The sequence below is a fragment of the Panthera tigris genome, chromosome A3 (genome assembly GCF_018350195.1).
Source record: "Panthera tigris isolate Pti1 chromosome A3, P.tigris_Pti1_mat1.1, whole genome shotgun sequence".
Taxonomy (NCBI): Eukaryota; Metazoa; Chordata; class Mammalia; order Carnivora; family Felidae; genus Panthera; species Panthera tigris.
The window spans coordinates 24181724-24196695 of NC_056662.1; the positions used below are offsets into that span (position 1 = coordinate 24181724).

The 14972-nt window shown below is 36.6% G+C and overlaps 1 protein-coding gene across 9 annotated transcripts in view; it reads left to right on the forward strand.

The window, feature by feature from the left end:
* The window catches only part of NCOA6 (nuclear receptor coactivator 6), a 107714-nt gene that overhangs the window by 7070 nt on the left and 85672 nt on the right, over positions 1-14972 (forward strand). For 8 of the 9 annotated variants that reach the window (XM_042980548.1, XM_042980550.1, XM_042980552.1 and 5 more), the window contains exon 2: positions 12244-12320. The exons of the other annotated variant lie outside the window; for it this stretch is intronic. The gene's annotated coding sequence lies outside the window, so the exon portion shown is untranslated. The remainder of the gene's footprint in view (positions 1-12243; positions 12321-14972) is intronic. 9 annotated transcript variants of the gene reach the window in all.

Below are 14972 nucleotides of genomic sequence, written 5' to 3' on the forward strand. Positions count from 1 at the left end.
GAGTCTAATTCCCAGTCCTGTGTTAGTCCCTGTATAGTATATATACAGCTTAATCAGGGAAGGCTTTGAATCCTTTTCAGTTTCTGGCTGGGAAGTTTGGACTTGATTAAGTAATAGGGAGTCATCAAAAGTTTTTAGCTATATGGTGACATAATGAAACCTGCACAGTATGAAAGTAAGCCTGGTAGTGAAGTATAGGAACAGCATGGGGAGAAAGGAGAAATACTGACAGCCAGTTTGCTCTCCACCTCCTCACTAGATTCAGTGCTTCTTCATATCTGGCCCTGTGTCTGTCCTCCCCTTCCTTCAGCTCCGCTGCCTACCTATTGTGTTGTCTCACAGATTTATTTTTAAAAATGTAATCTTTCCCTACCTCACCTTATTCTAAAAAGGACTTGAGGTGGCTGTCTAGGAACTCAATAAGCATTTGCTGAGTTAATTTATAAATGACCAGAAGTATAGGTAGGTGTGTATATAAAGGGACTATGACTTTTTTGGACAGAGTAATGCAGCTCTAGAATTTGGTGATAAGCTATATTTTATGTATAAACCCTATGAAGCAAAAGCCTGGAACCACATCTTCTTTAACTTGTGAATGATTATATTCTGTGTCAGATAGAATATTAATGCTCAGTTAATGTTAACTATATCAGTTAAAAAGCTAAACTTATAGAAACAGAGAGAATGGTGGTTGCCAGGGGATGGGGTAGGGGAAATGGGAATATGTTGGTCAAAGCATAGAGACTTCCAGCTGTAAGATGAGTAAATTCTGAGGACCTAGAGTACATCATGGTGACTATAGTTAACAATAATGTATTATATACTTGAAAGTTGCAGAAAGAGTAGATTAGATCTTAAATGTTTTTGCCGCACACCAAAAAAAAAAAAAAAAAAAAGCGTGTGAGGTGATGGATGTATTAACTAACCTTATTGTGGTAATCATTTTGCAGTATATATGTGTATCCATCTCATTGTACATTTTATTTATTTATTTTTTAATGTTTATATTTTGAGAGGGGCGGGGAGGGAGAGAGGATGAGCAGGGGAGGGGCAGAGAGACGGAGACAGAATCTGAAGCAGGCTTCAGGCTGTGAGCTGTCAGAACAGAGCCCGACTTGGGACTCAAACTCACAAGCTGTGAGATCATGACCTGAGCTGAAGTAGGCTGCTTGACCGACTGAGCCAGCCAGGCGCCCCTCATTGTACATTTTAAACTAACACAATGCTGTATGTTGATTATATCTCAGTAAAGCTGGGGGGAAAGATCTTTGTCAGCTAATAATATTAATGATCACCAAATTCAGAGGGCATTCATACTTTAAATATTTAGGTTCGTATTTACCATTGACTAGCTACAACCACCGCCTCCCCCAACACATACAAAGAAGCAACAAAAGTTCCCGCTAACTCTTACCTTTACCAATATTGAACCTGTTGAATATTAGTTCCATAGTACCATTTATGTATATTTTCTAAAGGCCAGACAGCAGCAGTTTCTCACAGGAAGAAATAGTTGCAAATTTGTGAATCAGATTCTTATTTTGGATTTTATAGAGGGAAATTGTTCATTAGGTAAAGTCCCTTGCCGTAAATTTAAATATTATATGAAAGTAAGGCTGTGTCCCTTCTATAAAATACAGACTTAAAAAGTTCAAACACTTGGAGAAATCAAAGATGTTGTGGTTAACCACCAAATGCTGGTACAGGGGAGAAGAGTTTTAGGTAAACCAACATCTGACTAGACATAATAAGAGACAGATCAATAGACCTAAATAATGGATTGGTTAAATAAGTATTCTTTCCCATTGTAGGTATTAACTAACAGCAGTATATGCATATACACGTAAGCACATATCAGTATGAATTATAATGATATAACTAGTATAAATTCAAATCTGGTAATGCTTCATAAAAGAAAATGAGCCTTCAACTGAGTTCTTTTAGATTGTGTTCAACTGTTCAGTGCATGTGGAGATGACTCATTCAGAAGCATCATGATCAGAACAATTAAGTGTGGAAGAAAATGTGATTATGATAGTATATGTTGACTGCCTACCAGTGTTGAGAAGTATATCCAGTTAATGAGTAATTAGTTTCTGCCTTCCAGGAAACTAATTAATCTGAGAATGTGATATGAACATAAATAAAAAGGTGGGGGGAGCATAAATGTTTTAAACGAGACTATAAGTGCTGTGGAAATTCAGGAGAGAGCACCACTACCACTTGGGAGAATCAGGGAAGACTTCATGGAAAAGGTGGTATATTAATTTTCTAGGGCTGCTGTAACAGACTACCACAAACTGGGTGACTTAAAACAACAACAATTTATTCTCTTAAAATTCTTTATTCTAGAACCTGAATTCAAGGTGTCAGCAGGGACATGTTCTCTCTGAGGCTTACAGTAGAATCTTTCCTTGCCTTTTTCTGGCTTGCATCAATTCTTAGTATTTCTTGATTTGCAGCTACATCACTTCAGTCTCTGCCTTTGTTGCCACATGGTGTTCTCCCTGTGTATCTCTCTGTGTCCAAATTTCTCTCTTATAAAGACACCAGTCATAATTGGATTAAGGGCCTACACCCTACTCCAATATGACCTCATGTATACTAGTTACATCTGCAGTGACCCTATTTCCAAATCTACATTCTGGGATACTGGGGGTTAGAACTTTAATCTATCTTTTTGTGGGACACAGTTCAACCCGTAACAGGTGGCATGATACAGAGATGATACAGAGGTATTAAATTAAAATTTATTAAATAAATAGAAGGGTAAGATTGCAGTGAGTTAAGGAGAGAAGAACCAAGTGCATGATGGACATAGGAAAGCATAAGGAATATTTAGAAAATGAAATAGTGAGAAGTCTGTTTTGCTGGTGTGTTGAGCTATGGGGAGATGAAGCCAGAGTAGTTGGTTGAGCCCTAGCTGCCAGATCTAGGAAGGACATTCAGATGTTGAGTGGGTAGTGTGTGGGAACAGGATGGAACTGCAGAATTTTGAAATGGTGGGTAACTGATTCAAGCTTTGGATAGGTAATTCAAGCTTTAGGGAGATTTTGTGATCAAGTGATCATGGATAAGTAGACACCCTGAAGAAAAACAGATGGTTGATGATTTAACACACCCAGCCTTCCTCATTTGCTCAGGACAGTCAGGAAATTCCTCTTTTGTAAAAAACAGCAATAACAGAAACACCACAACAAACTTTGAGGGTTTTATTAGCCTCTTGCTCAGCCATCTGTGGACACTGAGATACATCAGCTTTTTAGGATCTCTGTTCAGAAGCCTGACCATGAATTTCAGTATTAATAATCATGTCACTATTTTCTTTCAAACTTTTCTTCAAAATCACCTCTTTTCTGTCCTTTTTTTTTTTTTTATCTTTTGATTTTTCTCAAAACTCTCTTTGGTTTTCCGTCTTTTTTAAACATCTGACTAATGGAAAGAATTGAGTAAAATTATGTACTGTCCAAGACAATGATACACTTTTTTTCTGTGTCCTCTTAATGATAGTTTTGGTGACTTTTGCCCACAGTAGGACTTTATTCATATTGTGAATGCATTCAAGCTGTGGTCAACAGTAGAGCTCAGGTGCTTTTCCTTATTTGTCTCTAGGTAGTTCTTCCTGATTGTGTATTTGCATTGTTCATATAATCTCATAAGAGCCCATGTCCCCATGAAGTTTTAAAAATTGTGTTTAGGGGTGCCTGGGTGGCTCAGTCGGTTGAGTGTCCGACTTCAGCTCAGGTCATGATCTCACAGCTAGTGAGTTCAAGCCCCGCATCAGGGCTCTGTGCTGACAGCTCGGGGCCTGGAGCCTGCTTCGGATTCTGTGTCTCCCTCTCTCTCTGCCCCTAACCCACTCACATTCTGTCTCTGTCTCTCTCAAAAATAAATAAACATTAGAAAAGTTTAAAAAAAAATTGTGTTTATTACAAGCACATAACTTTGTGCTTATTAGCATATATGCAGTCTTTGTAAATTTAATTCTTACAGTTTAAAAAAAATTTTTTTTAATGTTTATTTATTTTTGAGAGAGAGAGAGGGGGAGAGAGGGAGAGAGAATGAGTGGGGAGGGGCAGAGAGAGAGAGAGACACAGAATCCAAAGCAGGCTCCAGGCTCTGAACTGTCAGCACAGAGCCTGACACGGAGCTTGAACCCACAGACTGTGAGATCGTGACCCAAGTTGAAGTCGGACGCTCAACCTACTGAGCCACCCAGGCGCCCCATAATTCTTATAGTTTTTAATAGTCTTTTTATTTGGTAATATATTGAGGTACTTTTCACATGTCTATATAGTTATTTTTAATGGATACATAATAACCAAAATTTAAATACTCTCTGTTTATTTGGGTGAGTTCCAGTTTGTTTTTATTTTTGGTTTGTAATTCTCATTTATATTTCTATAACATCTTACTATAAAACTTTTTCCCCCAATTTTATTTTAGAATATATTCTCTAAAATGATTCAGTTTGGTCTAAGGATCATCACTTTTTAGCCATTTTGTCAGCTTATTCTTTAGAATAACTACCAGTTTATATTGATACTAGCCATTAGTTGTTGTTGGATTTTATAAATTTTTTCTTCTAGTATAATAGTGGTACCTCACAGTTTGTTGGGTTTTAAGATACTTTAAATGTTTTCTTATGAAAAATTTCAAACATACAGATAAAACCCCTGAATTAGTAGAATAAACACCCTTATACCTGCCAGCTATGTTCAACATGTAGCCATATGCTCAATGGTATACTTATGTTAAACTTTTAAAAATAAAGACATCATCAAACTATGCCTTTAAACATTTTAGCATGCATCTCTTACAAATACATTCTTCGCATACAGTACCTTTATCACACCTAACAAATTATCAATAATTCCTTAATGTTATCTAACATTGAGTCTGTATTTGTTTCCCTCCTTGTCTCCAAAACGACTTTTTATAGCTGACTTGTTCAAAGGACCACGCACTACATTTGCATCTATTTATGTAGATGTAGTATTTTACAAATCTGGAATAGTTGCCATTCCTTGTCTGCTTCCTCACCTTTTGTTTTTTTTGTTTTGTTTTGTTCATGGCATTGATTTGTTGACACCAGAGCAGTTTTGTTTAATGCTCCACATTCTGGATTTATCTGATTGTTTTCTTTGTGACATTTGTTCCTTATATTTCCCTAAACTGGAAGGTTTGAAGACCAGATCTGAGCTGAACATTTTGGCAAAAATACCTAAATATTCCTCACAAGGCATCATATTACAAGCTACACAAATGTCTAGTTGTCCCATTGTTGATAACTTTGATCAGAGGTTTAAGGTTGTGACTTCCATATCTCTCGATTATGAAATTGCCCTTTTTCTTCTGTGACTAGCAAATATATTTTTTACTTTTATCAATGATGGGTATTTTTTTTAACTTCTTTGAGTTAGTTTTCTTTATCATTTGACCATTTGTTCCATGTAGATTTGGTATTATCCTTTTAAGTTTGTACTGTGTATTTAAAAATTGTATTCAGTATAACAAATAATGCATTGTTATGATAGATAAATTTCAAGTTTCAAAATATAGCTGAAATCCAATATAACCAAAAAAAAAAGATACAGATTTCAAATATATAATAGGGGGCATTTGTTTGACAAGATTTTGTGATGAGTCATGTTTCCTTTTAAAAAAAAAAACATTCCAAGCAGACAAATCTAAAAAACATAAACTCTTGAATCAAAAATTTCTTTTATTTTTCTTTTTGAAATGGAGGTAAATCTCAAATTTATAAAAGTTGGATTTACATTTGTTTTTCCATACCCACCCAAAAAGCACCCAGAATTTATTTCTTATTCTGTGAGTGTTTCATTTGGTGGTCTTTTTTATACACCCATTTTTATCAATTTTAAATTGTTATTCCTTTTCCTATTACAGATATTTTTCTTAATTCTTTCCTGTTATGAATTATACTCAAATAGGATTTTCCTTTCAAACCACAACTTTTTAAATGCCCAACATGGCATTTTCTCTCTTAGTAAGATTATCATGATGCCATACACATTATTCTACAAATTCTGTTTATTTTTTTACTTTTTAGGATATACATTTAATTCTATGTCATTAAACAGATGTCAAATTCACTTTTTTCTAGCTGCATAATATTTCATTTATGCAGGTTTCTGAAGTGTCATCAGGTTGTTTCTGATTTTATTTTCCCCATCACAAACTGTGAACATCCTTGTGCATACATCTTTAAGAAATGGAGCTTTTACTTCTGTAGGATAAATCCCAAACATGGGCTAAAAGATAAGCTTATTTCAGTATTATGAACTGCCAGGTTATTTTCCATAAAGGTTGTTGCATTTCTTATTCTCACTGGCACTGGATATTAGGTATCTTTTTAGTCTTTGCCAGTCAGCTGGGTGAAAAGAGTTTTCTTATTTTTATTTTCATTTCCCTGACCATTAATACATTGTATACATTAATTGGACATTTGTATTCCATATTCTACAGATTCCCTTTACCAATTCTTTACTTATTTTTCTCTTGGGTTGTTAATTTTTTACTTTTTAATCAACTTGCTGGCACTTTTGTGTATTTAGAATATTAACCCTTTTTTGTCACATGGTACAATTATCCCAGTCTATCAGTTGGCTTTTGACTTTGTGGTTTCTTTTGACACATAGACTATTTTAATTTTTACCTGTTCATGTCTGTCAGACTTTTTCTCTAATTACTCCTGGATTCATGTCTTGCTCATCACTACCCCACTAATGAATTTTTATTTTATTTCTATATGTTTTTTAATTAAAAAAATTTTTTTTAAGTTTATTTATTTATTTAGAGAGAGAGCACAAGTGGGGGAGGAAGAGAGAAGGTGAGGGAGAGAATCCCAAGTAGGCTCCATGCTGTCAGTGCAGAGCCCAATGTGGCTACTTTGAATGCTATACCTGTGATTGAAAATATTAGTAATAGTGTATTCACCTACAGTTCTGTCTATAGGTTTGCTAAATGATTATATCTGGGTCATCAGTAATGATGAAATGGTAACTACAGAATTTAAAAGCCGATCTTAGGATTTCAGTGTTTGATTTTAAACGTGACAATTTGGGGCACCTGGGGGGCTTGGTTGGTTGAGCGTCCGGCTTCGACTCAGGTCATGATCTCACACTCGTGGGTTCGAGCCCCGTGTTGGGCTCTGTGCTGACAGCTCAGATCCTGGAGCCTGCTCTGGATACTCTGTCTCCCTCTCTCTCTGCCCCTTCCCCGCACGCACTGTGTGTGTGTGTGTGCGTGCATGTGTGTGCGTGTGTGTGTCTCTTTCTCTCAAAATAAATGAACATAATAATAAAAAATAAATAAATAAAAGTAACAATTTGAGGGGTGCCTGGGTGGCTCAGTTGGTTAAGCATCTGACTTTGGCTCAGGACATGATCTCAAAATTAGTGGGTTTGAGCCCTGCATCAGGCTCTGTGCTGATAGCTCAGAGCCAGGAGCTTGCTTCAGATTCTATCTCTCCCTCCTGCCTCTACCTCTCCCCCACTTGCACTCTGACTCTCTCTCTCTCTCAAAAATAAACAAACATTAAAAAAAATAAAGTGACAATTTGCAGAGCATAAAACAAAAAAGAAAGAAAGAAGAAAAGAAAGAAAAAAGTTTGACAACACGCAACACTCTCATTATGAATGTAAGACCATAGAGGAGAAGAAACACTGGTAGACTCTTTAAAAAAAAAAAAAATTTTTACTTTTATTTATTATTGAGAGACAGAGAGAGACAGCATGAACATGGGAGGGGCAGAGAGAGGGTGAGACACAGAATCCAAAGCAAGCTCCAGGCTGTCAGCACAGAGCCCGACGTGGGGCTCGAACACAGAAACTGAGAGATCATGACCTGAGCCGAAGTCGGATGCTTAACTGACTGAGCCACCCCAGTGCCCCAACACTGGTAGACTCTTAGATTGATTGCTTAAGGACTTCTGTAACTTAGAACCCAGATCTTCTGATTTAATTCTATTGGAAACTTAATAGAGGGGAAAAAAAGCCATGGTTCTTTAAAGTCGTCTTCCGTCTTATGGCAAGACTACATTCGTTATTATTATTACAACATACTTTTCTAGTGCTTTTACAGTGAACTTTTTTTTTTGTAAGGAAGTGTCACATATGAAATGAAAGACTTTCCTACTTCTGACTAAGAAGCTTCAAATTATTCACTCAGGCCTCAATTTTTCCATCAGGATATTGGACTAGATGATTGCCAAGGGCTCTCTAGTTCATACGCTAAGATTCTCATCAAGTAATTTTTAGAGAATTTTTTAGTAGTTCCTGTATTGTAGGATTTGATCAACTTTTTTTAAAAAATATTTTTAATGTTTTTATTTATTTTTGAGACAGAGAGAGACAGAGCATGAACGGGGGAGGGTCAGAGAGAGGGAGACACAGAATCTGAAACAGGCTCCAGGCTCTCAGCCGTCAGCACAGAGCCCGACGCGGGGCTCGAACTCACGGAACGTGAGATTATGACCTGAGCTGAAGTCGGACGCCCAACCGACTAAACCACCCAGGCGCCCCTTTGATCAACTTTTCAATGTCATTTGTATTTTAGAGCATGGATTAAAAGACTAGTACTCTAAACCTGTGTTATTTTTTGACTACAGCTTTATTAGGCCTAAAAGGACACAGTGGTATTCATTGTTAGAACATGATATAGAAAGTAGTTTTTCTCTAAATTTTACATTATCCACCTATCATGGCATCTAACAATATGGGGAGAATCTCTTTGAGCCTCTGACTTATTTTGTTGGTTTATATTGTGCTCAATTAACTTAACTATATTTGTGTTAGAATGAGTTCTAGGAATCTCAAATTTCATATTTCACAGATTCATCTTTTGCTTCTTATATTACACTGTCAGAATTGAAGTTTAAAAATTAATGTTAATATTCCCTAATCTCTTAAGTTGTCTATTATGCCTACTAGGAGCAAACCAGTTGTTGCTACAGTATTGAAATGCCAGTCTCTTTGACAGGCATTTTGTGGATCCTTTCAGGGTACTAAGTTTTTATGATTTGAGGTGCCTCATTTATGCAGTAGATAGCGTGTCAGTCTCATAAATTTCTATGATTTGACTGGAGGTTTGCATAAATTTTCCCATGGGAGCCCTGGACTTAGAAACAGGAAGCATGTAAAAGTTTTATAACAGATTCACGAGGTATGGGGAGGATGGGATTGGATCTTTAGTTATGCCAAGGCAAATGTTTTTTGACAGTTCACATTTAACTGTTTATTCAGATACTTTTTAAATGCCTAATAAATTATCCTGAAACATTTAGGTCTGTGTGGTTAACAGGCCAACTTAATTTTAAGTACTTATAAGTATAATATCCAGATTTAGGCATTCATAAAAATGTTCTTTAAATTTCTCATTATACAGAATTTTTGTTTCTTCTATAGTAACTTTGGGAGCAAGAAAATACCTACCTTACCTGGTACATAGTAAGCGGTTGCTAAAGGATAGTTGAATAAATGCATCCATTGAAAGTATTCAAATTATAGATTAGAAATTATGAGGGACTTCTCTACACATATTTTCTATTTAAAAAATAACTCATGGGGGAACGTGGCTGGCTCAGTTGGTAGAGTGTGCAACTCATGATCTCGAGGTTGTGAGGTTGAGCCCTGCGTTGGGTATAGAGATTACTTAAAAATAAAAAGGAAAAAAAAAAGGAAATAACTCATGGTCTGTAAGTTTGAAATGATTTCAAAATATTAAGTTAAAAAAACTCATGCAAAAGAGTCTCTTGGTAAAGTATTGAGGGTGTTATTACTAGCCATCTTTGAGAAGGAAGGGTCTTGCACCTAGACAACAAATCTGGGAGATTTATATTTGGCACAAGCTGAAGATATGCTTGTGTTTATGAGGCAGAATCCAGAAGAAGTCTAGGATTCTTATTTTACAGAGCTGTTTATTTTTTTAATTGAAGTATAGTTGACACACAATGTGATATTAGTTTCAGGTGTACAGCACAGTGATTTGACAACTCTATATGCTGTGCCATGTTTACCACAAGTGTAGTAGCCATCTGTCACCATAAAACTCTATTACAATACCATTGACTATATTCCTTATGGTGTATCTTTCATCTCCATGACTTATTCATTCCATAACTGGAAACCTATACCTCCCACTCCCCTTCACCCATTTTGCCCACCCGTCCCACCCCCATTACAAAGCTATTTAAAACATTCAAATAGAGATATTCATTGGTTAAAGTGAAAGCATATAGAATAATAATTAAATTTCTTGGTAAATAGTCCTTGAGTTTTCTTAAACCTGGAAGGAGCTCAAGATTCTGTTCAGCTTTAGCTTAGTGATCCATCTTCTCATTTTATAGTTTAGAAATCTTAGGTCCAGAGAGATTATATCCTGCCAGTCATACAAGGGAAGGTTACTACTAGAATTTGAGGCACACTTACCCTGCCATGCTTAGCCCAGCCCTCTTTCCATTCTGTCACCCTGGGTTTCACTATCATAAAATAATGCTAATGTCTTTTCTCAAGCTATACCTAGTTAATTTTACTAGGAATCATTTGACATTTGTATTGAAAATATTATTAAAAATGGATTCTGCAGTTAGGAAATCATTGCATGGGCATTAGGCTTTATTTAATTTCCTTATGTGGATAGTGCAGCACCTGTGATGGTGCACAAGTTGTGAACCAGGACGTCTGTATTTTCCATTTTTTTGTTTCCTTGTTTGGTTTTGCATTGTCACTTTTTTAAAATATTTATTTTTGAGAGAGAGAGTGTGAAGCGGGGGAGGGACAAAGAGAAAGGGGGACAGAGGATCCAAAGCGGGCTCTGCACTGACAGCAGCAAGCCTGACTGTGGGGCCAAACTCACAGACTACAAAGACCTGAGCTGAAGTCGGATGCTTGGACGCTTGACCAGCTGAGCCACCCAGGCACCCCTGCGTTGTTATTTGTAATAAAAATTTTTCATAGTGTAAGTAAGAGAATAATGTTAAATTAAAAAGTATATTATTATCAGAACATTTACAGTTTTACAACAAAGAGTAGGAAAGTGACAAGAAAGACTAAGTGTGTAGCTAACTACATGGAAGATCTTGGGCAAATCATGTAACCTTTGTGGGACTGTTTCTGCTACTTACTTCATTAGAATCCTTCAAGGGTTCTGCCCAGTACAGATGTATCTGTTCTTAATATTTGTTAACTCAAGTATAGCACACACAATGCAAAGTGCACAAATCATAAGGATAATGAATTGTAAAATGAACACGCTTGCATAACCACTATTGATGTATTTTGAAAAAGCTTTCTTAATTATTACGAAAGCTTTCCTTTAAAAAAATTACACTGGATTTGAGACTATAGGTAATCTCATGTGTGTTTTTTTAATTTAATTTTTTATTTTTTTAAATTTACATCCAAATTAGTTAGCATATAATGAAACAATGATTTCAGGAGTAGATTCCTTAATGCTCCTTACCCATTTAGCCCATCCCCCCTCCCACAACCCCTCCAGTAACCCTGTTTGTTCTCCATATTTATGAGTCTCTTCTGTTTTGTCCCCCTCCCTGTTTTTGTATTTTTGTTTCCCTTCCCTTATGTTTATCTGTTTTGTCTTTTAAAGTCCTCATATGAGTGAAGTCATATGATTTTTGTCTTTCTCTAATTTCACTTAGCGTAATACCCTCCAGTTCCATCCACGTAATTACAAATGGCAATATTTCATTTTTGATTGCCAAGTAATACTCCGTTGTGTGTGTGTGTGTGGTGTGTGTGTGTGTGTGTGTGTGTGTGTGTGTGTGTATATATATATATATATATATACCACATTTTCTTTATCCATTCATCCATCAATGGACATTTGGGCTCTTTCCATACTTTGGCTATTGTTGATAGTGCTGCTATAAACATGGGGGTGCCTGTGTCCCTTCGAAACAGCACACCTGTATGCTGTGGATAAATACCTAGCAGTGCAATTGCTGGGTCATAGGGTAGTTCTATTTTTAGTTTTTGGAGGAACCTCCGTACTGTTTTCCAGAGTGGCTGCACCAGCTTGCATTCCCAGATAATCTCATGTCTTTTAACAACACTTTCTAGAGTGAAATTACCAGAAACAGTGATAGAAAGAAGGAATTTGGCCAGTCACAAAAATTTTACTTTGAATAGGCTTATTGGGCTTATACAATTTAGTCTTTTCTTCTGATGTTTCTCTTCTTCCTCTCTGCCCTTTTCTGTCTAGGTCCTGGATGGAATGGAGAGGGGTCCTACTGAACATCTATTATCTTTTCTGAGAGTGGTCAGAGAGTTCTTAAACAGGTCTGTTGTTTATATATAGAATACAAATGCAATCTTGATTTATTAAAAAAAAAACAAAAACTTGGTTTCAACATAAGAAAAGGATTGATTTAGAAATAGAGTTTACTTTTTTAAAAAGAAGGCATTTGATCTCCATGTCAGTGGGGAATTTTAGTTTGATAAGCTGTGTTTGACATGTGAATTGGACCCAAAGCAACAGAATTAAATGAGATCTGCTCATTAGAAAAACACTTTCTTAATAGAAAAGCAAGTGAGTCTTATCTTTTTCAGTTATGTTGAAAATATGGAATATGGCAGAATTCTTTATTGATTTCATGGAAGGTACTAAGAAAAGGTAAAAAGGTGAATGTCTCAGTTGTCTATGATTCTGGAGGGGAATGGAGGCATGAGTAAATCCAAGAAGGAAAATATTTATTTGGTTCTCTTTCTCATGTTTTCAGAATTCATAACATTGAAAAGAAAAAAAGGTACCTTGCAAATCTTTGATTCAGAGGAAGGCAAGTGTATAGAGTTTTGGTTTATTCTTTTCTTATTCATCTGTGTCTCTCTAACCATGAATGAACTGTATCATTTAGACAGATGAAAACCATAGCTTAGTGATTTCCCAAACTTGTCTTCACATTGAAATCACCTATGGAACTTGGCAAACTATTGATGCCTGTGTCTCCCTTCCTTCCCTGCTCCCCACTCCATTGTGATTTAATTGGCTTGGGCACCTGGCTTAGGTTTTGGTATTTTTAAAAGATCCCCAGGTGATCCTAAAATTTGACAAGTTTGGGAACCACAGATCTAGCCAGTTAAAGCAGACCTGGCCACTATTGTAACTTGTGACTTTTTTTTTGCATAAATGTTTGGATAAATACATAAATAAGAGTATAAATATTTTGATTTAGGAATCTAGTGCTTTAAATCTAGGTTCTTGCTAGAATATAAGCCCCATAAAAGCAGGTAGCATGTCTGTATTTTTCTTCATTATCGTATCCTTAGCATTTAGAACAATGTCTGGCATATATTGCATGCCTAAATATTTGTTGAATGAGTGAATGAACCTGTCAGTCTCTAGTGAGCTGAGAGTATCCTTTTACCTAATACACCAATGGTCTGAGATAGAGAGGGAGGTGGTTGTGAAGAGCCCAGCCTGCCTAGACTTGAATAATGGCTCTGTCACTTACTAGCTGTATGACCTTAAGCAAGTTACTTCTCTGTGCCTAAGTTTCCTCATTTGTAAAACGGGGGTAATTGAATCTATTTCATGGAATTGTTGGGGGAACTAATTGAATTGATAATGCAAAGTACTTAGAACAATGCCTGGTATATAATAGTGTCCTGTAAGTTTTAGCTACTGTAAAATTAAAAAAAAACTGTATTTTCTGCAGTTTGGGTAATTTATCTGTAGAATACTGTTTGAGAGCTAGGGTAGAATAATGGAATCAGCTGCATTAGATGTAATTAAAGAAGGCTTGACAAAGAAGGTGATTTTTTTTTTTAGTTACCTTAATGAGGTAAATTTGCATACAATCACCTGCATCCGTTTTATTTACTTTTTACCTACATGCATTTTTAATTTTTTTAAAATGTTTATGAGAGAGCACGTGCACACACACGCGCGACCATGAGCGGGGGAGGGGCAGAGAGAGGCAGATACAGAATCTGAAGCAGGCTCCAGGGTCTGAGCTGTCAGCACAGAGCCTGACGACAACGATGACGACATGGGGCTCGAACTCACAAACTGTGAGATCATGACCTGAACTGAAGTGGGACGCTTCATGGAGGAGCCATCCAGGCGCCCCTCCCTTAGCATAGTTTCATTATTTATCTGTGTTGTTGCATGTATCAGTAGTTTGTTCCTTTTTGATGCCGATTATTGTCTTATATGGATATAACATGTTTATCTGTTCACTTGTGATGGATATTTGGGTTAGTTCCAGTTTTGATGACTGTGAATAAAGTTGCTATAAATGTTTTTTAATTTTAATTTAATTTTTTTATAGAGATAGAGTGTGACCAGGGGAGAGGGGGAGAGGGGCAGAGGAAGAGAGAGAGAGAGAGAGAGAGAGGGGGAGAATCTTAAGCAGGTCCACATTCAGCAAGGAGCCTGATGTGGGGCTCGATCCCATGACCCTGGAATTATGACCTGAGCCAAAATCAAGAGTTGGAGGTTCAACTCACTGAACCACCCAGGCGCCCTGCTACAAGCATTTTTGCAAGTCTTTGTGTAGACATATTTTTATTTATTGTTGGGTAAATCCCTTGCAATGGGATTGCTGGGTTGTATGGCATATATGGCATACTAACTTTTAAAAGAAACTGCCAAAAAGTTTTTTTTTAACTTTTTAAAAAATTTTTATTTATTTTTGTATGTTTTTATTTTTATTTTTGAGAGAGAGAGACAGAGTGTGAGTGGGGGAGGGGCAGAGAGAGAGGGACACACAGAATCCGAAGCGGGCTACAGGCTCCGAGCTGTCAGCAAGAGCCCGATGTGGGGCTTGAACTCACAGACTGTGAGATCATGATCTGAGCTAAAGTCGGTCATCCAACCAACTGAGCCACCCAGGTGCCCCAGAAACTGCCAAAAAGTTTTAAAGGAGGTGAATATTCAGTAGGATTTCCAGGGAGAGTCCATTAGTTATCTATTGTTGCATAATAAATTAC